Source organism: Pararge aegeria, chromosome 8 (genome assembly GCF_905163445.1).
Source record: "Pararge aegeria chromosome 8, ilParAegt1.1, whole genome shotgun sequence".
Classification (NCBI taxonomy): Eukaryota; Metazoa; Arthropoda; class Insecta; order Lepidoptera; family Nymphalidae; genus Pararge; species Pararge aegeria.
The window spans coordinates 8961307-8986418 of NC_053187.1; the positions used below are offsets into that span (position 1 = coordinate 8961307).

The following is a 25112-nucleotide window of genomic DNA, read 5'->3' on the forward strand; positions in this document are numbered from 1 at the left end:
ATTACTTTAATATTAATTACGTAACTCGCTATGTCGGATGTTGCTCTGGAGCTCACTGATAAAGTTTTATTATTTAAAAAGAAGCTCAATCAAAGCCAAATCATAAAATGCTCTTACTAATACTATAAATAAGGTTTTGCCAACGACTTCATCAGTGTTTTTTTTTTTCTTAAATCTCGCAGGAACTATTAATTTTCCTGAGACGACATCTCAAAGATTTGATGTGGTAATTTGTTACAAAATGATATACAATTAATTTACAATTTTATACAGCTTAGCAAAGTGCACGACAAGTTTATTTTTATTTTGGCTTGTAATATTAATTTTGACTTCGACTTTAAATATTATCACTAACATGTAGCGTAGAGTAGTAGAGTTAAGTTCTGGGTTCCGTACCCGAAGGGATCCAACGAGATCTTTTTAGTAAGCTGCTTTCCGCCATTCCTCCGTTCGAAGTCAGAACGCCAGTCCATTTTTCTGCCAGCAGGCTTATCCTATGGATATTATAAAAATTAAGTCTTTACAATGAAAATTGTTGAGTTAACAATTATTCATTGTAAAGTCAACATCTCCTGAGGATGCTCCGGTTTCGGAGCGAAACGTGCGTAGAGGGTACATTGCCGAAGGTCTTTTTAGTATGGAGTATAAGGATTGAAGAAATTATAAAATACACCACACAGATTCTCCTGCTTTTGTTGCAAATTAAGCTTAATTTTCATAACATATCATGGATTTCCGCAAAGTAACGCTTGCTTCTATCCAATATATTTGACGGCCGATTGGCGCAGTGGACCCTGCTTTCTGAGTCCAAGGCCGTGGGTTCCATTCCCACAACTGGACAATATTTGTGTGATGAACATGAATGTTTTTCAGTTTCTGGGTGTTTATCTATATATTATAAGTATTTATGTATATTATTCATAAAAAAAAGTATTCATCAGTTATCTTAGTGCCCATAACACAAGCTACGCTTACTTTGGGACAAGATGGCGGTGTGTGTATTGCAAAAAAAAAAAAAATATTATCCCATGGACGATAATGGTTAGAGAGATGAAATTTTTACTGATGTATTTTAGTGTTAGTAGTAGTAGTAGAGCTTTTTGTGACAGAGCTCGTCCGGGGAAACTACTACCATGCTTATTTCTGCCGCCAAGAAGCTTCGTTACAATGCTGTGTTCCGGTCTGAAGGGTGTGGATGCCTGTGTAATTACAGGCGCCTGAGGCTTAAGACCTATGCCTCAGTTTAATGTACGTGTTCCTTGCATGCCCTACAAAGTGTTGGTCTGTTTATAGGCGGTGGTTTTCCCACTTACCATCTGTTTGGTCTGTCAATTATTACTATAAAAGTCTGTTCTCTTCATTTTGTTCCTAATTCTAAGGTTGCCTGGCAGAGATCGCTATTAAACGATAAGGCTGCCTTTTTAATTCTACTTCTTTTTTTATTTTTCTTTTTTTTTCTCTTTGTATATATTCTTTATGTGGTGTAATAAAAAAAATTATGACAATAATAAAATAAGTTAAAATTTTAATCAAAATAATGTTAATTGTGCAATTTGTGTGCAAGTTCAACTCGCACTCAGATAGTTTCTTATATAAGCGATTCAACAAGTAAAGATCTACTAGTATAGTTTGTACAAAAATTCATTTTGAAAGAATTTCATATAAAATTCTTTGATCAAACTTTAGCGGATGATCGATCACTCACACTCGCTTCACTGAATTTCAACATACCTACTTATAAATATTGTGTAAGAAAACTTTTTTTGGTGAAACTGTGTGTGTGTGTGAATTCAGAATTTACAATACACACACAAGCTCACACTCTCCCGCTCAAACATACACACAACAATATCTCAATACACACAATAATATCAAGAAGAACAACGCACTATACTAATTACTTTACATAGGTGTTAAAATCAAAGCTACATTAGCAGTTTATACTAAATCCCGGGTGGAGGGCTGGTTTTCCGTAACACAAATGAAGTCTAGCTAGGATAGCGAGTTTCGTCTACTCTAAATATGTTCAATTTTGAGGAAAGAAATAAACGATATTATTTTGTGGTAATAAAAATAATCAATATCATGCGAAGAATTTATATTATCTACACATTGCATTTCATGCATGTGATAGAAAAAAGGGTTAGAGAGAAAACAAACAAAGATATATAAAATAAAGGACGTAATGAGTTTACAGTTGCTAGAAGTGAGTGGAACACATTATACATAATATTCATTATTATTATTTGCAAAGTCAAGAATGGCGTCGCTACAAATATAAAACGCATATTTCCCGCGAAAACAATGAATAGATTCCATAGAAGCTTTAATAACAAATTAAGATTTCTATGGTAAAGACCCAATGTTTGCAATAATCAGAAATTCGAGATGAGATATAACTATAATATTAATATTATTGATGACACTAGCGGGTAAAATAAATTGTGAAAGGATGTCAGATAAGCACAACTTGTGAGTTTTGCCGGCTTCTTCTTGGTAGAATCTTCCTTCCAAACCGGCGACGACTTAAAGTTACAAAAGTGCCGTTGAGTCGGCCTACTTAAAATAATAAAAATTTAATTGAATGCTTACGGACTTCAATTATTTACACTGTCTCTATAAGTACTGTAATACTTTAACTTTATTCATTAGAAATGAATTAGAATTATCGAAAAGTGTTATCGAGTCTACCGTTGATACTAGAGCGGGCAGTTACCTTGCCCAACGAATTAATCAGTTTTGCCATGCTGCCAGAATCTTAGGAACTGTGCCTCGCTGCGGTGGTTTCGAAGACGTTTATTTAGTTTTACATAGTTTATTTTAGGTTATATTTATAAAACAAATGTGAAATATATAAATAAGAAATGAAATTAAATTAATTAAACATGTAGACTTAAATTCTTTACTGTTTTTTAAATTTAAAATACTACTTTGTTAGTTTTTGTTTATAGTTAATTATAGGTACTTAAGGGACAAACTCAAAAGACGTGGACTCGTAGCCTCCTACTTAAGCCTAATTATTCTTCTTGCTACTTAGCTCAGGATTAATGGCCTTACCTAATCTATCTCTTATTCTTATTTGGTTTTTCTCAATGAAGTATACTTTATCTTAAGTCATAAAGATAAAGACTTTTTTATTGAGGACTGGAAGCATCGTTGTAGCATTATATGTCTATTGAAGTATGCTTAATAATCCGTACCAGTTATATTCGATTATAACGCTATCTACTCATATAAATTTATCCAGCTTTGTGACATGAACAGACACCATTGCCATGATTAACTTTAAGTGAAGAAAAACCGTCACTTAACCTTGTAACTATTAATTGAACGTCCCTTTTTACTCGAAAAGGTCAGAATTTAAGCGAAAAACGCAAATTAATGCAATAAATCATGTCGCTATCAGATGAAAGGATAAACTAAATTTTCCCCGCTGGCAGATAAGTAATGTTTTAACTTTTAACAATCTAGTTTGTCCCTTACTCGCCATTCGTTTGAAACGTGCTATGTACTTTAAAAGTAGAAAATACGAGGAAAAGATGAAAAAAATTGTTGCGTTCGTTGTTGGAAACTTAAGAATTTTACAAAATAGTTTTTATTAAATATAATACTCAACCAAATATGAGAAATAAATTCAAAATCCATTTATTTTATCTACGCCTAGTTTATAAGTCATTTGAAAAGTCAATCCTGTCTTTTTGAAGTGGCTCCACTAACGGTTTGGAATATGGAAAGCCGTCAAGAAACTCAACAATTGCTATTTTCCGTAATCAACATTTTACAATTTTTTTTTTATCTTGCGTGAGTTGTGAACGGACCTGACTGCTTCTTATCAACCTTGATTTAGAACCAAAATTAATAATTAAATTAGCGATGAATATGTTAATCTGAGGACCGCATATTATGCTTATATTGTTTGTATACTTAAATAACAAAATGGATGTGACCGCCAATTATATCAAAAAATAATAGGGCATAAAAGGGTCCTTTAGTCCTTAAGATATTTTATGCACAAAGATATAGTTCGTAAGTTGAACTAAGACACAATAAAAAGGGGAGTTTTTTATATTTAAAATTAATTCAAACTAGCAATGAAACTGTAAACTCTAGTCCCCTATTCTTTATCAGTAGGGTCACGCTCGAAGCAGCCACAAGGCCTCATCATAGGAAATTAAGTAATTATGATTCCCAAATCTGCTTGGGACTTTTAAGGTCACAGCTCTTACAACTGCGCAAGGGAATTGTATCTTTTTTCATTTTATTTTCTAAATTCACGTATGGTAGTTATAAAAGAGAATTTTTAATGGGATTCCTGGAAGCTCATTATATTAAACCTGTACCTTAATAAAATCTTATAACGCCTTTTACCGTCTCACTTTTCTAAATGTAAATATAAAAATGAAATACACAAACATCGTATGTGACTGAAATATTATTATCACTCTGGAGTGGCCTGCTTTCATCGAAATTCGTAACGTCATCGCATTTCTTTGTAAGGAAGCTGTTATTTTTTTTTTGTTATTTACTTACTCGTTGCATTTCGTTAAACATACGAGTATTTAAAGCGGTGTCAGTCTAGTGATTAATGTGTAGTTAAATACGCCAAGCACCTAGATCAACGAGACAGTTGTAAGAATAATTGTAATAAATTTCGGACTTGTCCAAACCTTTTTCGATTATTTTACTCACGAGTGTATAATTGTAAACATTTAAAGTGCTGTGTAAATGAGGTTAAAAGTACTAAAAATAGTATAAATCTATGTAGTTTTTCTCAGAATAAATCGGGGTATTCTTAAAAATATGTCTGCCTATATCCGCTTTACTAGATTTGGTAAAATTTACCCCTAACGAAAATCTTACTAGTACGTTTTCTTAGTTATTAATTAAAATTTTAAGGTTAAAATAAAAGATACTGTACAAATTGATATTCATAACATCACTGCGTATTTTGTTTGTTTTAAATTTTAATTTTTGAAATTAAAAACCCTTTTTATGACGAGCTCAGAGACTTCTAGAATGCATCAAAATTGCAAAAAAAAAACTACTACAACGTTCATGCTGAAATAGAATGCTACGATATTTATATATATTTCGCACTGCCTTATTGTTTATGAGTGGTAAAAAAAGTAAGTAAATCTATCTACATCTTTAATCAGAAGATTCTAAACATTAAACGACAGTGACATCTCTTAAACGTTGGAAAAACTAACTACTCTCATCGTCGCCATTGCACACAACGTATCGGTTTCTGGTACAAGAGCAAAGTGAAAGCTTTGAACCAGTTTTATGACAACTGTATAGATGGCGTGGATGTATAAACCGTGTCAGCACTAGCTGAGCGCTAACCTTCGCAAACATACCGCTAAAAATCTCTATCTCTACAGAGTCGCTTTCCGCTTCTGTTTATTTCTCCAGTAACTCCTCCTAAGCCACATAACGGAGTTTGATGCGGTTTTCACCATCGAGTAGCGTAGATAATTTTTTTAAAATGGTTTATTAATATAATTAACCCTGATAATGTTTTCTAAGTACACAAAAAATATATTTTGCTACCAAGTCACCGAAAAATAAATTTACACCGCTTACGTGGTAACTTATGACGGGGTACTTAAAATAATCTACCAGAAAATCTCAGTTCTTCTAAAATCCTAAAGAAAACTGCGCGACTCCGCGAATCAACCGTATCAGATAGAGTTATGCAAAACTCTGTCTGTTACGGTTGATCCACATAAGCCTTATATTTCGATACAACTTAAATAAAAAAATAAAAAATTGAAATAACGCCCAACGTTCAATATATTTTACATTATTCTACAAGTTAAGAACTTTCATTTGATAACCAAGAGGGTTGAGGGTTAAAAAAATTATGTAATTGAACATACGTTGCTTGCGGCCATCTTGGATTTGAAATTTGTCATAGAGTATACAAATAAGCCCTTCCATTTGTTATTAATGGAGTTGTGAAAAAATATCTAATCCGCCATTTTGGACTGATTTTCATCATAGCAAAGAATGCTCCCAATTAATTCACCTTTCAAACAAAAAAAACAAATGGGGTCATCCGTTCGGGAAATACCATGCCAAAGACGTATTCTAGACATAGGCATACACATACACAGAGTCAAACTTATAACACTACGACATTTTTGCAGCGGGTGTAAAAATAACGTTATATGTGATGCCTTATACTCTTATTGAGAATCCTTATCCAAAAAATCCGGGCATTTAATGTAGATTTTCGAAACAGTATACCCCTTTGATAAATACTTTATTAGAAATCAAAGCTACCGAAAAAAATAATTTTCGGACCCGAATCGCTAATCTTTTCTTTTAAGGTAACTTAAATTCGTCTGCATAGCTATATTTAGAACAAATAATAATGAATCCTAAGAATGTACAAGATTTAATGAATTTATATAATATGTAGTTAGATAGATAGATATACACTTTATTGCACACAAATGCCTCAAAAAAACACAAATGAGATTAAGTCGAATATCTTTGCGTAGAGCATTCCATGACAGCACAGCATTAATAGCAACTTCCCGAAAAACTTTCAACGACTTTGGGGACATTGGAGCTTGTTATCTGAACATGAGCGCAACGATATGTGACGATTCAAATTGCTAAGGAAGGTGAAGCGGTATTTCATATATGGATGAGTAATATCATGAACGTAGAAACTAGAAAGATTATTATATGTGCACCCAGCCATATTATTTAATTTTATTTGTATAGTAGTTATTATGTTGTCGCGTTTTTACATATATTCCGCGTGCAAAATATTTGCGTCCCTTCCGGACATAGTGGGCGAAAGATTTTATAAAGGTAGATTCACACGTTTCCGGGTTTCTATAACATTGTGCTCCCTGCTGCTGCAGATGTGAGATTGTCCATTACTAGCTGTTATCTTCGACTTCGTTCTCGTAAAATACCGTTTAATACCGCTTATCCCGATAAGTACATTAATCATGTAGCCCTTTAGTTTTAATAGTTGTTTCAGAAAATGCCAAATAATGAATTTTCATCACCATCATCATATGAACCCATTACTGGCTCACTACAGGGCACGGGTCTCCTCCCACAGTGAAAATGGGTTGACAAATTTTATAGGCAAAATTTGACTATGTAACCTAAAACATATTGCTTATTTTTGTTATTCTTTTGTAAGAACATGTTTAAAATCAGTCTTTTGGTTTTGTAGTGTTTGGGTACAAACAATTGGCAATCAAAAAAAAGAGTGTGTGTACTTATGTACACGCGTTAGAAGTTATACTTCTTCGGTGTATGGAAAAGAAATACCTAAAACGCTGTAGTGTTTAACGATAAATATTAAAATTGATCAAAAATATTTTATTTAAATAAAAAAGGTTTTATTAACGCAATAATATTTATTTATTCACACTGTTTGTACTGTTACGAAACACGTGTTCCAAATATAAAAATACTAGAATACACAACTTGAACATAGTTTTTATGCCACCTAGAACTAACTTTACGATGTAGAATTCAGGTGTCGGTGTGCGCGCGCATCTTAAAAACTCACTCTCATCATTTTTCTCCATCGCGCCAAAAGAAGTATAACTTCAAAAATATTTCCTCTTTGTTATTGTTATTAAATAAGCAGGCATAGACTGTATGATCATCATCATGACATGATGACACCCTCTATAATCGTCTACAATTTCGAGTGCACTGCACAGCGCTCAACAGTCACTAGATGAAGCGGAACATCAGCATAAGACATAATCTTCGTCTTGCTTATGTTTACTTTGAAGCGAACTATCGAGAAACTTTGCGAAGATCCAAATTAAGAGTGCTTCAGTTCAAAAATTAAGTCGGAACAAGATCCAGCAAGAGGATAAATTACAATAAAAACGCTAAGTTGTTAGTTGACTGCACCTACGAGTGCTGCCATGTGGCCGCTGTTGTTTTCTGCCATTTTCGATAAGGTGTTAGTGTTGCCATCTTTGAAAAAAATCACGAGACATGACGAGTACGCAGTGGTGTCGTTGTTGTAAGCGAGATGTCCCGAGTACTTTATCATTCATAATTATGGAAATTATAATTGCTCTATTTCTGGTCTTACTTTGGCAGCAGGTTTCAGCCGTGGTTAGTTTCTGACAAAGACTGCCTTGCGATTTAGTGTTCCGTTACGACGCTGAATGAAAACCGATTAGGAGGATGGGCTTAATATAACTCATTCCTAACAGGTTACACCGCTTACGTCTTAGACTGCATCACCACTTAATACCAGGTGCGATTTCAGTAGCTAAAGGCTAGTTTGATGAAATATAGTTATTTCTTCTATTTTATATGAAATATAGTTATTTCTTCTTAGGTATTTAAAAAATTCTTGCCTGTAACGTTACATGAAGAATTAAATTGCACAATTAAATTTCACCAATCATAATAATCAAACCAGTATCCTATTAAGGAACTTGTTTACCCTTAATGCTTTAATATGGCGACTCGTTCGTGGGAAAAATGGTTACATGAAAGTGGAGCACATGTGGTAAATAAATAATATGTGGGCGTATAAATAAAGTTTATAACCTCTTTTTATCACAAGAGTCCGCGAACCTGCATTAGAGCAGCATGGTCGATTTCAATGATCTAAAAACTTTTTCTGTCTGTATTTTTGTAGTTACTATATCACCGGTTTGAAAGACAGATTCTACCGAGAAGAAGCTTGCAAGAAACCCAGCAGTTGCTAGTTTCCAATATTGCGAGAGATAAAAATGGTTGTAAACAACCTTTGTAAGACTTTTGTCTTATATTATTGTTTAAAGACAAAAGTAGATATATATAACCAATGTACCAGCCATAAAAAGAAAAATTTGAATTAAGTGACATTTCGTCTACGAAGGTACAGAAGACATTTGTAGGTTTCAATCAATAGTTTAAAGATAATTATTACAACGAGGTCACTATTCATTTGATGAATGTTTCAATGACAACGTTTATTGGAAGCATCCGGCTCCTTTCATCTCTCACAAGATACAAAGAAAATATTAAAAAAAATTGTAAATTGTGTGTGTTGAAAAGCATCTGCTGAGTTTCTTTCTGCTTCTCGGTAGAGTCTGCCTTCCAAACCGGTCGTAGAGACAAACTTAACGTTCAAGAGTGATCATAGAGAATATCTATTATCTACGTTTAAAAAAAATTGAATTTCTTGATGAAGATGATGATAATAATAGATATTGTATATTAATATTTATTATATGTTTGATAGTAGGTACTACTAGACAGAAACGCATCTATATCTTAGAAACTGCTTATTGAAAATAATTTAAAATTGCTTGTCAGAATCGCCTTGGGAAGCTGGGGTTCCGTACCTTTAAAGGTAACGTGTACAAAACTAGAAAAAATCCAAAATATACCTTTGCTTAGAATCGCAAAGCTATTATATAAGCAATATTTGTTTTTATTTAATCATCAGTGATAGTTACAGAAATCTCACTACGCTACCTAGACTTTTGTGGCATTTACCACAAATTCAAACTATTGCATCTCTCGCTATACTGCGATTGTAGACTTATTTATTTATTAAAAAAATTTACAATTAAGGCAACATGCTGTGTCCATTTTCTGCAAACAAACAATTGCTTTCAATATTTTATTGATTTGATCATTCCCCCAAGTGTACGTAAAACTACTATAATAATTAAAACAAACTATAGACTATCAATACAGTTACGGTATCATTTTGGTACGGAACCCTAACAATAATAAACGTGATTATATATTTTTGCTTGTAACTGGAGAATGGACAACTCGAGAGCCGACAAAATATAATGTATCAAGGTCGCAGGTTTTAAGTTTCATTTAATTTTTTCATAGAGCTCATACTTATTTTTTTGTTTCTTTTAATTTGGTGACAAGACCTAGTTTCCAACCGCCTTTAGATTTTTAATTACATAGTAAATAACGATCCCCATTTATAATTATTATTAATATCTACGACTACCGCATAGATTTAAGTTTTATAAAGTAATCCGTAGGATGTGTTTGTTTCAGCGAAAGCAACCGCGCAAGCGACCGCGCAAGCGACCGCGCAAGCGACCGCGCAAGCGACCGCGCAAGCGACCGCGCAAGCGACCGCGCAAGCGACCGCGCAAGCGACCGCGCAAGCGACCGCGCAAGCGACCGCGCAAGCGACCGCGCAACCGACAGCGCCGCAGGATATCAGCGGGGCCTTGGCATACCATACTCAATACAAATGCATGCATGCTTATGTTACCCTATTATTTATTAGAATGATTGACATTGAAACGGAAACCAAGTAAAAGCTAGTTGACCTGAAGGCTTTACCCAGTAAAGGCATATTAGGTAGTGATAACCTTGTTTATTGTAAGTGTCGCAAGCTGGGTCAAGAAATAAACATTGTTATTAAACACTGAATCTGGGTTTCTGAACCAGATTCTTAGGTAAGTTTAATGACATTGTTAATAACTTGAGGTAATCTTTTGACATAACTCAAATATTCAAACAAAGTATGGTTGGTATCGAAAGTATACCATTTTAATCAATACAAGTACTCAAATTAAAATGTATTTTTTTTCACACTATTGTAATACGGGCTACTTACCTATAAGTATTTCAATTCGTATACATTACGAATTGAAAATTGTGAGATTTCTAAAACAAAAATCAGTCATGTACAATTATTCCGATTGCTTTTTCGAATTTCCTACCTTACATATTATAAACCTCTTAAATACATAGTCATTTGCAATGTTGAAAGTGGTTCCTGACTCTAGGTATATTATAGAGGTAGAAGTAAATATCATGATTTTTGAGGGAGTGTGGCATTAGAAAAACAAAAGTAAGAACAAATTGTACGATGTTTGGTATATATATAAAAATAGTAAAGTAGTTATAAAAAGTATATATAATAATAATAATCGGTGTTGTAACTTTGTTACTCAGTACATATTTATAATTCCTTGCAAGGAAGTATTGCAACAATCGCCTAATATTTCAATGAACCGTGAAAATACCAAACTCAACCTAGTTTTACGTGGAAATAATATGATCTTTATCATTGTAGTTGTCGGTGATTCTCATTTTGATAATTACAAAAATATTTGTGTAGCGTTTCTAAGAAATACCAATAATATCTACAACTCATCAAATAAAACTTGATTGGATTTCTTTGAAATTTCCTGAACCACTACATTCATTTATCATCATCATATCATCATCACAAAAATATTAACCCATTGACGTCCATTGCCGGACATAGGTCCTTCGAAGGGAGTTCCAAACTCCTGTCTTTTATTAGTTTTTTTCATTACCGGAACTTTTTATTGTAAACTGTTTATAATTCTTAATATCGGTGTTAATTAATGGAACCTTATAAAGTCCAGAAACTTGCCTAAATAACGGGGGGGTAAGATTGTCTTATAACTATTTTGTAGAATTAAATATGTAAAGAAGTTTAGAAATAATAGATTTTAATATTATGGAAAAGGTATTTTTTTAAAGTACAACTTAACTAGCAACCATTATTAATGATATAATGTTTAATAAATATTATGAAAAAAAATCTGTGTAAGAGTTCAGTGACATAAATAGGAAATCTTTTATGAGTTTAAGAAAAATAGAGACCTTTGTTTTTCTCTTTCGCGAACACAGAGCTAAGTATAGACGCGTGCGCAAGAACGAGGTCTCAAGCAAGCCGCCTAGAGCAACGAGTATCGCAAGTAAAAGTAACTCTAAACAATACCTTGGCGGCGCCTGCGCAAGGCGTACGTCAGTTTTGCCAACTCCCACCGTGCGGCAGTACGTATTTCTCGGACGTTTTCTTTTCGGACGACGAAAACGTAGCCAGTGGCGTTTTCTTATTTTGTTTTCAAACGTGACCTTCATAGACTTTCCCTATGAATTGGTTCAAACTTACCTGTGAATAAAAAACCATTTCGGTGAATTTTTTTCTATCGTTTAAAAGTCAATAACATTAGTGAAATATTGAATAAAGTACAGTTCAAACACCGGATAATATTGGATGTTACGCTTCCTTGGACGTAAGTTATTTTTAAAATATTACTATTTCCTAAATATTACTCAAGTTGCCTTTACTATATCAGTATGTATTGATAAATATTTTTATTACTTTTTGCCAGTTAGGCGCAATCATTAGTAGAGGGGTTGGGTTGAACGGAATATTTGTTATTCGCTTCTGTTTGCGCTAAACGGATTACGAATGAGATGTCGAAAGTATATTTCCCGTCAGTAAGTGGTCAGCGGGCTAGTCGGTAAGCGAGTTATTATAAACCAACTCGCAATCGGATCATTAAAACAGGTTTCATTTATAACACGACACGTAGACACGTGTTGCCTTGTCTTGGACAGAAACCCGTATATCACAGAACTACAGCGTTTAAACCTGATTTATGCTATACACCCGCGACCTGAAACTGCATGTTACGGAATGTACTGAGCTACCTAACTAATTGTTTCATATCATGTAACACGAAAATTGCTAATTTATATTATGCCAGTAAAACCAGTATTATAAATATACAGGATTTACTTGCAATATGCAATTAAATCCAAATGCTACTTATTTTTCATAATTTAGAAGGTTCTGAGAATATATGTAGAGAACTGCTTCACATCAAAGGTCATCATCTGATGACCTTTGATGTGAAGATCAAAACATCTTTAATATCATGAGGTATCGATGAAACAAAATCTTCAAAATTGATATTCACATAGAAGTTTAGAATTATATAGTAGTAGTATTAGAATTATAAATTTAATCATTATTTATTTATTATATTGAGAAGTATGTACCTACCAAATAATATTTGGTACTTCTGCTTTTTTGATTGAAAAATAACAATACAAAACAAAAGATGCAATTGAACATATAAATATGATGTATTTTAACTGGCACACCGGGTAATATTGTACAGTGCAACTTATTGATGTACAAAGGATAAAATCCGGTTGTTATATTCATTCACTCACTAAGCTCATACATGTTCGACCCATGTCCCCAAGAAAGCTTTAAAGGGCTGGTAGCAACTGATGGTTTCTCGGGTCGAGGTATCCTATTGCCCGAAGAGTGACAAGAGGTACTTTTTATCGCAAAATACACGTTTTCTATGTGATAGGTCAGAAGTTTGAATATTCTGCTTTTATCTGCAAATTCATGCAAAATATTATAAGGTATTAAATCTTGTAATTGTATACACAATACTTTTAATAGCGAAAAACATACCACATATTTTAAATGCGAATGAGTTTTGTTAGTTTGTATATCCAATACACCGAAAATATATTTAATGCTAGTCAAATAAATTGCTTTAAGTAATATAGGAAATAATATAGAAAATATTGAAAGTAATACCTTATTAACCTAAACATCTGGATGCTATTTTACTCACGATTTAGGTACTATACGTGACAATTTGCTTTCCCCTATCCGATTTGCAATGCAGAAAACGGTTGACCAGTATATTGCCGGTACTGCCACGGAATAAGCAAACCGACATTTATGTTCAAAGCTTGCATACCAAAGTAAAATAGCATTTCAATAAACAGGCAAAAATTCAAAAACATCCGCGTATCACATGTCTAAGAACCCCCTCAGAGATGATACCTTATCATTTTATTTTATATCCACCTCACAAACATCGGTTTTCATATGAAAAGAGGATATTTGAGCATTTTGGGTTTATGGTCTACAATCGCTAATCCAATGTGGTTTGGTGTACTGTAATATATTAGTAATAATAATACCCGAGGCGTCTTCCTCAGTCAGTTGGGAAACGCCTATCTCCTACTCAGGGCTAGTACTGCGAATTTCTAAAAAGAAAATCCTTTAATACCCAACAGTTTGTGGGCCAATACGAGAATGGTACCCAGGACCAAATGATCCATAATTGAACATACTAACCGAACACACGAATTAACTAGGTGATACCATCATTATCAGCCCATTATAGAGCACAGGTCTCCTCTTCCAGAGTAAGAAAAGTGTAGCCCGTAGTAAATCACGTGGGACATGTAGGGATTGAAAGATTTCATACGTCTGAGAGAACATTATGGAGAACTCTCAGGCACGTATGTTTCCTCGTGATGTTTTACTTCACCACAAAAGCAAAGTCCGAAAAGGTGACTTAGAGGTGCTTCGAATTGAACTCGAGCAGAGTATTTATGTAATTCACAAAGTGGAACAACTTATGCAGTGCTTTTAGGAAATAAACGTTCACAATTATAAATTACACCGTACACATTCTCCTGCTTTTCACGGAGGATAGCAAATTAAGCTCTGTTTTCATTGTATACTCATGCAATTCAACAAAGTGCTTCTTTCCAATATAAATACGAACTTAAAAACGCATTAACAGTCTACATTCCACAGTAGTTTAAAAAACTGTCTATTATAAAATATGTGCAGCCAAAAAAGAATTATTGAACGTAATTGCATAATTACAGCCTTCCCTCTATTAATGAATGCGTAGATATCGTGACAATGAGGAAATTCTGCACTTTTTCCTCTTTGTGTTTGTTCTTGGCAAAAGGTTTATTATCGTTTTTGTCATACTGCTATTTGATTGGGCAAGGCGGGGTATTAAGAGCATTTCCTTTAAATCTATAATTTCTGTATAGTTAACATTAAGATTAATTACTGTCTTGGTTTTCTTGTATTGTTTCTTTGTTTTTGTTGCAATAAAGAATTTTATCTATCTAACTTAATGTGCTGTAATTTATATTTTCCTTTATTATGTTCTCTATACACGTTCCTGGAGCATCCTCCATCCAGGGGATATTGACTTCACGAGGTACAATCTACACTAGGCCTACCTTTTGGGGGACCTAGTTAAATCCTTAGTCATATACATTTACGGTGTACATAAATAATAAAGAAAATAGCGTTGTATAGGATTTATATCAAATATAAATAATCAATAACATTTATATAGGTAAAAAGCCATCTAGTTTCACCACAAAAAACTGTCGCAGTAGAATCAGTTTATTCGTAAAAATCCTTGGGATATCAGGAAATCGCGATAGAAAGAAAAAAATGTTTAATATTGAATACCCGCATTATTTTAGTGATATTATATTATCTCTAAACTCTGGATCATTATCTTTTGACAGCCGGTTGGCGCAGTGGGCAGCGACCCTGCTTTCTGCGTCCAAGGCCGTGGGTACGATTCCCACTACTGGAAAAAAATGTTTGTGTGATGAACATAAATGTTTTCAGTGTCTGGGTGTTTATCTGTATATTATAAGTATTTAGTGTATTTATTTATTTATATTTATTTATTTTCTTTCACTTTGTTTTTACAACAAAATTAAATGACAATAGGTACTCAGTTTCTGCAGGAGTTGCCTGAATTTTCTGGAATTAAAGCAAAATTACTTAAATCTTAAATTTTCTACATCGTAGCTAATTAATATCAATGTCTCGCCCACCAGTTATTAACTAATAGGACCGCTTTTCGATTTTTATTGTTCACGGTATTAAAATTAAAACTTGTTCCTCTTAGCAGAATATTACTTTCAATTCAGAATAAAACACTATCTTCGTTTACATAATATGAACTAATTATAATATGCTTAGACACAAAAAGCCCACAAAAAGACAATTCGGATATCACTAGTTTAAGTTCAAATCGAGGTAATATACAAATTACGTTATATGTTTATGATTGGGTTCTATAAGCGTACAAAATCGCAACATTTCCATCTCGTAAACAAAATATTTATATAGGTTTTCCCTGTTTCCATTATAATAATGAAATTAAATTAGTGATATCTGCATATCGTCTGCGAAAGGTGCAGAACTCCTTTGTGGGGTTGAGTATACGCTTTTACAACATGATTCCTAAAGGAATTCTTGACCTACCAATGCTTAAATTTAAAAAATGTGTAAAAACGCATCTAGTACATCGAGTTTACTATACATTTGATGAATTCTTCAATGACACGGTAGATTGGAAGCAGCCAGCCTCGCTTTCATCTCCCGCAAGATAGAAAAATGATTGTAAATGTTGATGTTGGAAAAGAGCAACTACTGAGTTTCTTACCGGCTCTTCTCGGTAGAATCTACTTTCCGAACCGGTGGTAGAGTCACTACAAACATACATACTTGACGTTTCAAAAGTGCTTATAAATAGGCCTACTTGAAATAAATGAATTTGAATTTGAATTTAATATACAGAACATTGTCATAATATTATAACATGCAATGGCATTCAACGGTTAGAATGTTTTTGTTAGAAGACGCTGCATATATTCATGTCAATTTGGACGTTTTGTCAACGTTTATTACCGCGTAGAGACGCGGCGGCTAGTCTTTGCTCTTTATCATCATCGTCGTCATCTCAATCGATGATATACTGCTAATCTATATTTTGTAGGGATTTCTTCACGAAAGGATTATACTCATTGCAATTGTTAAATCCTTATTGCAATTATAAATCCTTATTGCAATTGTAAATCCTTATGGTGGAAGATAATTAATTTACGCACCTTATATTTTATTCTACTTTTAAACGTTTAAAGACCGTTTGGCGCAGTGGGCAGCGACCCTGCTTTCTGAGTCCAATGCTTTGGGTTCAATTTCCACAACTGGAAAATGTATGTGCGATGAACATGAATGTTTTTCATTGTCTGAGTGTTTATCTGTATATTTTTATTATTTATTAAAATATTTATAAGGTATTTTAGTACCTGTACATACCACGATAATATTTTGAATTTGTCGATATTTCGACCCAGTTGTATGGCTTAAGAAATGTTGATTAACCACGAAAATCTAAGTTTAAAATCTTTAATTATCTTAGTACCGACTGGCGATGTGTGTATTGTCGTAGTATATTTAGTATTTTTAAAAAACACTAGCTTATGCGTTAGTAGGATGCTCAAACGTCAGCATCTCACAATCGAGAGGCAATGTCAGTTTTCATTGAGTATCTAATTACAATTATGTATAGAAGTACATATTAATATATCTTTGTTCTCTCCGATGAATTTATTTATTTTTACTTTTTCTATTAACTACTTAATTAAAAGCAGGAATGTATTAGTTAATTAAATAGCTGTACCAATTATTATTTGTAAATAGATAATAATATTATTGGCAGGCCATTTCTGATGCACGTAGTTGACACCAGAAGTGCATCGACGTGTATTTAGGCATGCTCACATCGTCCACTAGTTTTGCATGCGTCGCAGGAATACTCAAGATGAAATCGAAAACGTAAAAATTTAAACACTCCGTAGAACAACTTCACTCAAGCAATCAATTCTCATCCTCCATACCTTACCAAATTTTATGACATAAGAAACTATATTACAATTCATTTTAAAGCACTTTTTATGTATAATATTATAGTTATTAGAATAGGTATACCTTTGTAATTAATATAAAATACTAAAAATTGCTTCTACACACATTATATTGGATATGTAAATGGCTTTTAATACGTAGTTAGCAATTTATATCTAACCGAGGTTTGAATAAAATTTGCATTTGGCAGTCTGGCCACGTCTGGCAGTTTATTTAATTTAACAATACATTCCTGCTGTTTGCATTTAGTATTAGCATACAGCATAAGCAAGCGTTCTTCTATTAATTAAGCTTAGTCCATTTAAGCGTAAACTAATTTAAAAAAAAATATTCAGATTATTTGTGTTACATAGATTATTATAATATTTAGAATTTGCTGTGTTTAAACTTTTTAATGACACTGATGACTAAAGAGATTTCATTTTTATCATTAAAAATGTGATACGTATTAAACAGTGTACAATGTAATTATTTTTGCTGATGATCAATCTCATTCAATAAATGTTATAAAACCCATCTCGGTAAGGTCTTTTTTTAATTTTTTTTAGGGACTTTTATCCTCGAGAACATAGTCTTAAACTCAGAAAAGTTGTATAATTAAATGGTCTTGGCGGTCTCAGTGTAACGTCGCCTGGCACTGGTTCCACTGATTCAGATTATCACATTGCCGAGACGTATTGATGAGATTTCATTTTACACGTAAGTAATATTTTTATTCAATGTCACTAAATACCTGGCTTAAGAATCGTATGACTATCGACCAATAATGGTACATTTTTGACGACCTCCATGGTGCCGCACTGAGCGCTGGGGATTTATAAATGAACCTCCCACTTATACTAATATAGGAGTTAGTTACCACCCTATAAAGTAAGACTAGTCTAAGCAATGTAATGACGCGTTGAAACCGTTGCGTGGTTAAAGATGTCCGATCGGAGGCTTCGGCCGTGGCTAGTTACCACCCTACCGACAAAGTCGTGTAGAAACCGATTAGCAGCTTAGCTATAAAATACCTGCCTTACACCTAACAGGTTAGCCCGTTACCATCTTAGACTGCATCATCACTTACCATCAGATGTGATTACAGTCAGCCAAGAATTAAAAAATTAATAAATATAACTGGCTCACACTCTAACAGTGAGATTGCAGTCAAGGGCTAACTTGCAGTGTAATAAAAAAACATTGCAAGTAAGTAGTAAGTAATTGGGCTACGCACAGATACAAACTGCATGGCATCTTGACCAATGAAGACGACATCCCCCATTTCTTACATCCTTAACGAGAATTTACTCCATGATTTAGAACATACAGACTTATCTCGGTTTAACCATATTACTAGTCCCAACGTTACCCTGTAACGTGGATCAACTTTCATGGTACCCTTTGGATATCATACTCCCTGAAATGGATTCAAACTGACAAAGCTTCTCTTCCGACTTTAGTTAGCGGGCACGATACGACTTTATACATTCTTTGGTCAGCTTACTCTATCCAATAAAATCTCAAACCAATTCGAACGCATCAAGCAACAGCATTTCTTTGATGCATATTAGAAGCAACTCGTGCTGCGGTTCTCGCGCTTTTTGCGGTCTTGCGGCAGTTGCGGCAGGACTACACAGTCACACAGTCTACAACTAGTATTTTTATAACAGTTTTTAAACTAATATATTTTTATAACATAATATAGATTTTCGGCCTTGTAAACTGTGCTTGTAACATCATTATTTAAATTTTAATTAGAGAATCCGGCGCTCTTTAAAGACGCACCATCTGGCAACACTGATCTTTATGACTATATTAAAATAACCGTTTAAGGTCACAAAATAAGATGAAACCATCAATCAAATTAATGATTCATAAAACTAATATACCCATTGGTATATTTAGTTCGTAGATTTATACTATTTTTATAATTTTAAACCATGATTGCCTTAATTAATTTGAATATATTATCAATAATATCAAAATTTCAATTTAAAAACAGTTTCAGGCAGACTAATTAGATGAACACTTTTATGAATTAAGTTTAAAAAGGTTAATTTTCTTCATATTAATTTGTACTTAAATTGACATTTTGAGCTGATCTTAATAGTCAATGATATCATAATTATGACTGTATAATCTACATAATAACCTTATAAACGCCACACCTACACCTAGCTAATAATGAATACGAATATTTACCCGTAGCTGTTCTTCCTTCTTCTCTAATGTATAAGTTTATTACATCAACATAAATGCAATGAGCGAATGAGAGCTACTCGTAGTTTTAATTATTTACTCTTAAATTTATCTATAAATTTTATTTATTTAATTTCTCGAATACAATTTCATTTTATTTTATATAATATACAAAATTATAAATATAACCTTATATAATATACAAAATTATAATTATATAATATAAACTATTTAAAAACTAAATAAAATCTAAAACGTCCTCGAAACCACCGCAGCGAGGCACAGTTCCCAAGATGCTGGCAGCATTGCCCCTTTGGATGGCCAAACTAATTCGTTGGCCAAGGTAACTGCCCGCTCTAGGATCACCGGTAGACTCGATAACCCTTTTCGATAATTCTTTGAAAAGGGCTCTTGCCTCCGGACCCCACGGTCCCAAAGTCTCTACTCCAAAAGGCACAAAAATGAAGCTGCTATCCAGGTCTATAAATAGTATGTTGTATTATTTATTGTATGTTATCATTTATTTATGTATTGTATATAGTATTTAAATATGTAAATGTTGTTATTATATATATTAGTTTATTTTTATATTTATTTATATACTATTTTATGTATAAGCATGTAGTTATTCGCGTGTATGTATTTTAATTTTATACATGTTAATGTTGTGGTATACAAATAAAGAGTTAAATAAAAAATAAATATAGGATATCATTTCAGAAAATTACATTATTCTTGACCATATTTCCGACTAAATGATTATCTGCTATACACTAAGTAAAAGCTTGTAAACAAAATAAAATATCAAAGTTCCTCTAATGTGTAATAAGGTTCTTAGTACATAAATATTCTTTTGCATATAGAGAAAGGTAAAGAAAACTATTTCCGACTTTGGCAAACGTAATTATGAAAATGTATTGATAGCATTTTGGCAAACGCTACGAAATATAAACAAACGTAGATACTATTCTTAGAAACACAATACAGCTCTATTATAACAATTGAATTGAATATAAAAAAAGTATTCTACGAAAGCTATATAGCTCAATTGATGTTACTGAGTTCTGCAGAAGATAGTTAGTTACTCAAACATCTTATCAAACATACAGATGAAAACAAGATTTTCATTTTCTACCTGGTCAGTACGTATAACTGTTTGATGTACCTAACATATTATAACATATTCAATATATACAAAGAACATAAAATAGTTTAGAACTCAATCTTTAATAGACCTTTTAAAATTGAGTACCAAACAATTTTCAAGACAATCTACTTTGAGTTGTTTTTCGAGAGATTTTAATTCCTAAACAAAATAAGGAGATAATTATCTCTTCAATGGATTTATCGCTAACTTACTACTCATTATATCCTGTATATTAACTACAAAAGCTAGTATCAATCAGTTTTGAAATATTATATCATAATAGATTCTAACTAATTTGTAAAAGATGAACTACTATGACGGTTGACGGCCGAATGGCGCAGTTTGCAGCGACTAGTCCAGCGATGAGTCCAAGCCCGTGGTTTCGATTCCCACAACTGGAAAATGTTTGTGTGATGAGCATAAATGTTTTTCAGTGTCTGGGTGTTTATATGTATATTCTAAGTAATTATGTATATTATTCATAAAAATATTCTTCAGTAAGCTACCCATAACAAAAGCTACGCTTTTTTTGGGGCTAGATGGCGATGTGTGCGTTGTCGTAGTATATAAATTATTTATTTATTAATAAAAATAATAAAAAAATTAAATAAGCTTTATTTATTAAGACTGTAGGTTTTTGAGTTAAAAACATCATAATTTATCAATAATTTAATTAGTTTTCAGTATTTTATAGCATGAGCAATATAATACAATTTTGAAATGCTTAAGGTCGCGAGGAATCATTAATTACATAATATAATTAAAGTCTCATTTATTACGCCTGCTTACGAGATTTAAACATCAAATATCAATAATTAACTTTTAGTATTCTAGAACACGAGGAAGTTTGCACTTCTATAGCGACATGGTATAATCAGCCTATGACCCCCTAGTAGTGCAATGCGTTTTCAGGCAATTGGATAATGAGATCTTTTTTTTCCTGCCCCGCGAATTGTTGCTCTCGTTACTTCTAGTCGACCACTAGACCAACGAAGCAGATTCATTTTGATTCAAAACATTTATTTGCGAAACAACTGGGCAGTGAAATTAACCCATTACGGAGAACGGCATGACGCCCTCTTATGCCGTCATGCCGCCGCACTCAACTCCTTTTTGTATACCACACAGAAATAAACTGTTTCATTAACGAAACTCTATTCTTACCAATAAAGAAGACATGGAGTAAAATATGAATTTTGTTCCATATGTCTTAAATATTCAACGCATAACGCGACGGCTTTTTCCTAACCTGCCTTTTAATGTAAAGAATATTTTCATTAACTTCAAGTGAAAATTTAAAAAAGTTTATATATTATTCTTTAATATAATAAAAACGCTAAAGAGTCCGAACATAAAACGTTGTAATAACATAAAAAGAAAGTAAAAAAATTTTTACATAATAAAACAGTAGGTTAGTGAGTTAACATAATAATGTAACACGATGTTTATGGTCATACTGCTAATTGATTTAAGTCAATCCGAATCGCGTGGCGTGTTATAAGTGAGCCGGGGTCATTATTAGCATTTGTAAAATATCAATATGTCATTACATAAATGCTGTTAATGGGAACAAGAATTTGCGAAATACAGTGAGTTTTAATATTTTTTTTGTATTCATATACAAGAATGTAAAATTTCTACCCCATTAATTTTAAAAAATATCTATGCGATCATAAGGTTTTTGTAAGGTTTTTGGAGATTAAAACATGAAAGATTAATTAATTTTAGGCATTCTAGAATGCAAGTAATATTATAACTTATTACCCCGAGGCCAACAATAACCTACTTACAAATTAAATCCTTACAATACAAATTTAATGTAATAGAAAATATTTTATTTTGGAGATTAAAATACCACAGATCAATTAATTCCTCGTTTTCTAGAAGACAATGCACTCCTATTTACATCACGGTACACGTGAAATATGTTTTCCCATTTAGATAATGAATTGATTTATGCCTAATCAGCTGCTACCCGATTCATTCCGACAAGGAGTCGGAGCTATTGTCAGAAAAGTTACTAACTAGAAATGAGATCAAGGGATCAATCAATTCCTAGTGTTCTAGAACATGAGGAAGATTGCACTTCTCGAGCGTCACGGTACAATCAAGGTTATAGGTACGCGTCGCTCACTAGTGCAATATGTTTTCCCAGCCAATTGGATAATGAGACGTTTCGACAGGTGTTTAACATTCGACCGGCCTCTGGCAGACGGTACTCGACAGGTTTGACACATTCCGACCTTCACATTTGTAATCACCCGTATCAAACGCATGTATTGTGCGGTCGACGAAATGATTATGCCGGAAACACATTTTACCTAAATGATGTTCAGTTTCTGTATGGTTGTGTTTTAAAAAGTAGTCAGTAAATTGAATAGCTACTAATAGGAATATTGCGAACAAACTGGGATAGATTTGTTTTTGAGTAGGTTTTGGGCTTTTTCTTGCTATGGCCAGAGAGCATTCTGCTAGAAAAAGAACCACCGTATTTTGTACATATAAATTACACTCTTTTGTATCAACATACAAAATTAATTCTTATATACAAGCTTTCCTAGTTAAGGATTAAAATTGCAAAGATTTTTTAATACTGAGTTTCACTAATAAAGTTTTTCTAAATTAAACTGAAATAATTTTGGTTATACCAGCATTCATTTCTTAATCACTCATCAAGTGCATTTGCAAAGAAGCAGATAAGTATCAAACGTAATCGTGAACCGATAAAGGTCGTTGTTCTTACAAACATTGTTAATTGTCATAGATTCGAGGTGAATAAACAAGATTGCGAGTAAAGAATTTGCACTTTTATTTCAAAACAATGTGTATCGATTCTTAAACAATGCATTGTGCAACAATAATTTCCCGGAACGGTATGTCTATTATCGTACTGTTACATCTGAAAGTTTCTATTTGTTCTAAACAACAGCGCACTTTGCTACGGCCCGCCAAAATTGTAACCAAAGGCATGCTTTATGTAATCCGAATTCGTCGCGGTGATGCGTACACTGCACAGTAACTATTACATATAATATAGTCTCGGAGGAGGTCGTGAGACTTTACACATCCGATACATACGAGTATAATTGATTTGAAAACTAGCAGTCTCTGATTGTCTTTTTTATTCTTGTTCATTTTTGGATTTAGTCACAACGTGACTTTTACACCCCTATGAAAATAAAACATTGCAAAATTAAACTAATTTAATCTACGCTTTAAGCTTAAAAACAAGTTTATTCTTGTCTCTTCAGCCGCGGGAAAGGCTAGAATATATTTCACAATGCCAAATTTATCGTATTTAAATCTCCTAATAAAACTACTTCTAACATTTCTGCCTCGTTGTGTCTATATGTATATGTCGCACGTACTCCACTAGTAAAGTACTCTATATTGCACTACGAGTCTCTTCTATTCATTTGAGTAAAAAAATACATGAGGCTACATAATAATTATGCCATTTTAAATTCATGCCAAGTGTGTACTTTGCATGAATTTAAAATTTTCGAGCTGTTAAAATGATTAAATATGAAGAGAATATAAGTAAATATATTAATAAATAAAAGATTTCGTCTCGTAAACGTTGCTGAAGCTAAGCACTAAAATTGAACACATTTCGTAATTCCATTGATTGCCATTATAATCATTGGCTCAGTTATTTGCACGGCGGTGTTTTTTTAATGTTTCCAAATTTATTTTAAAGGTCCAAAACTTTATAAAGCTTTGCTAAAAGAATAAGAAAATACATAAAGAAACAAGTTTATTAATAAATCGAAGTACCATAGCTAGTAGCTAAGTTGCTAACCAACGCATTATAAAATATTCAAGTATACAAAACTGTTTCCTTTCCAACTCTTAGACTATAACAGATTTTAACAGTTTGTGCATCGGGCTAAATATGCGGTTACAGAATAGAAAAGCAATGACATAGAACTAATAGCCTTGCAACAATGTAGTGTAGATAAATATTGCCATTTTTCTGTACTTTGCTTGTAAAGTGACATATTTTAGCGTAGCTTTCAAAACTTTATGTTGACAGTCTACTGATTAGTCTTAGATCAGTAGTAGACTATTAGTCTACAAATAATTATCGGTAAACTAGGCAAAAAATAATACCGAAAGCAGACTGCATACAACGATTTATTTTGTGAAAGTAAGGTAATATTTTTTTTAAAATTAAAGTTTAAAGTCAAAGCCTCCCTCTTTTTTAAGTTTATCCTACCAATAAAGTGACTCATCTATCCTTCAATAAACAACGCGGTAGGTACTTGTTATGCAGTTCCATATTATCTATCAGCATCTAGTGGTGTGTATCTATTGGGTTTAAAAAAACTAAATATAACTTATGTTTATTCCTAAAGAAAAAAATATCTAAAACTTTTATTTGTTTTTCGGACGACGCTAGAACATATTGGCTTTTTCACTAGCAAAATAACAAAAAAGGTGTTTAAATCAAGAGTAAAAACTTATTTT

At 32.8% G+C, this 25112-nt stretch overlaps 1 protein-coding gene across 1 annotated transcript in view; it reads left to right on the forward strand.

The window, feature by feature from the left end:
* The first annotated feature begins 11741 nt into the window (after positions 1-11741).
* Positions 11742-25112, forward strand: part of LOC120625866 (mucin-2-like) — an 89735-nt gene continuing 76364 nt past the window's right edge. Inside the window, exon 1 of the mRNA XM_039893116.1 lies at positions 11742-12029. The gene's annotated coding sequence lies outside the window, so the exon portion shown is untranslated. The remainder of the gene's footprint in view (positions 12030-25112) is intronic.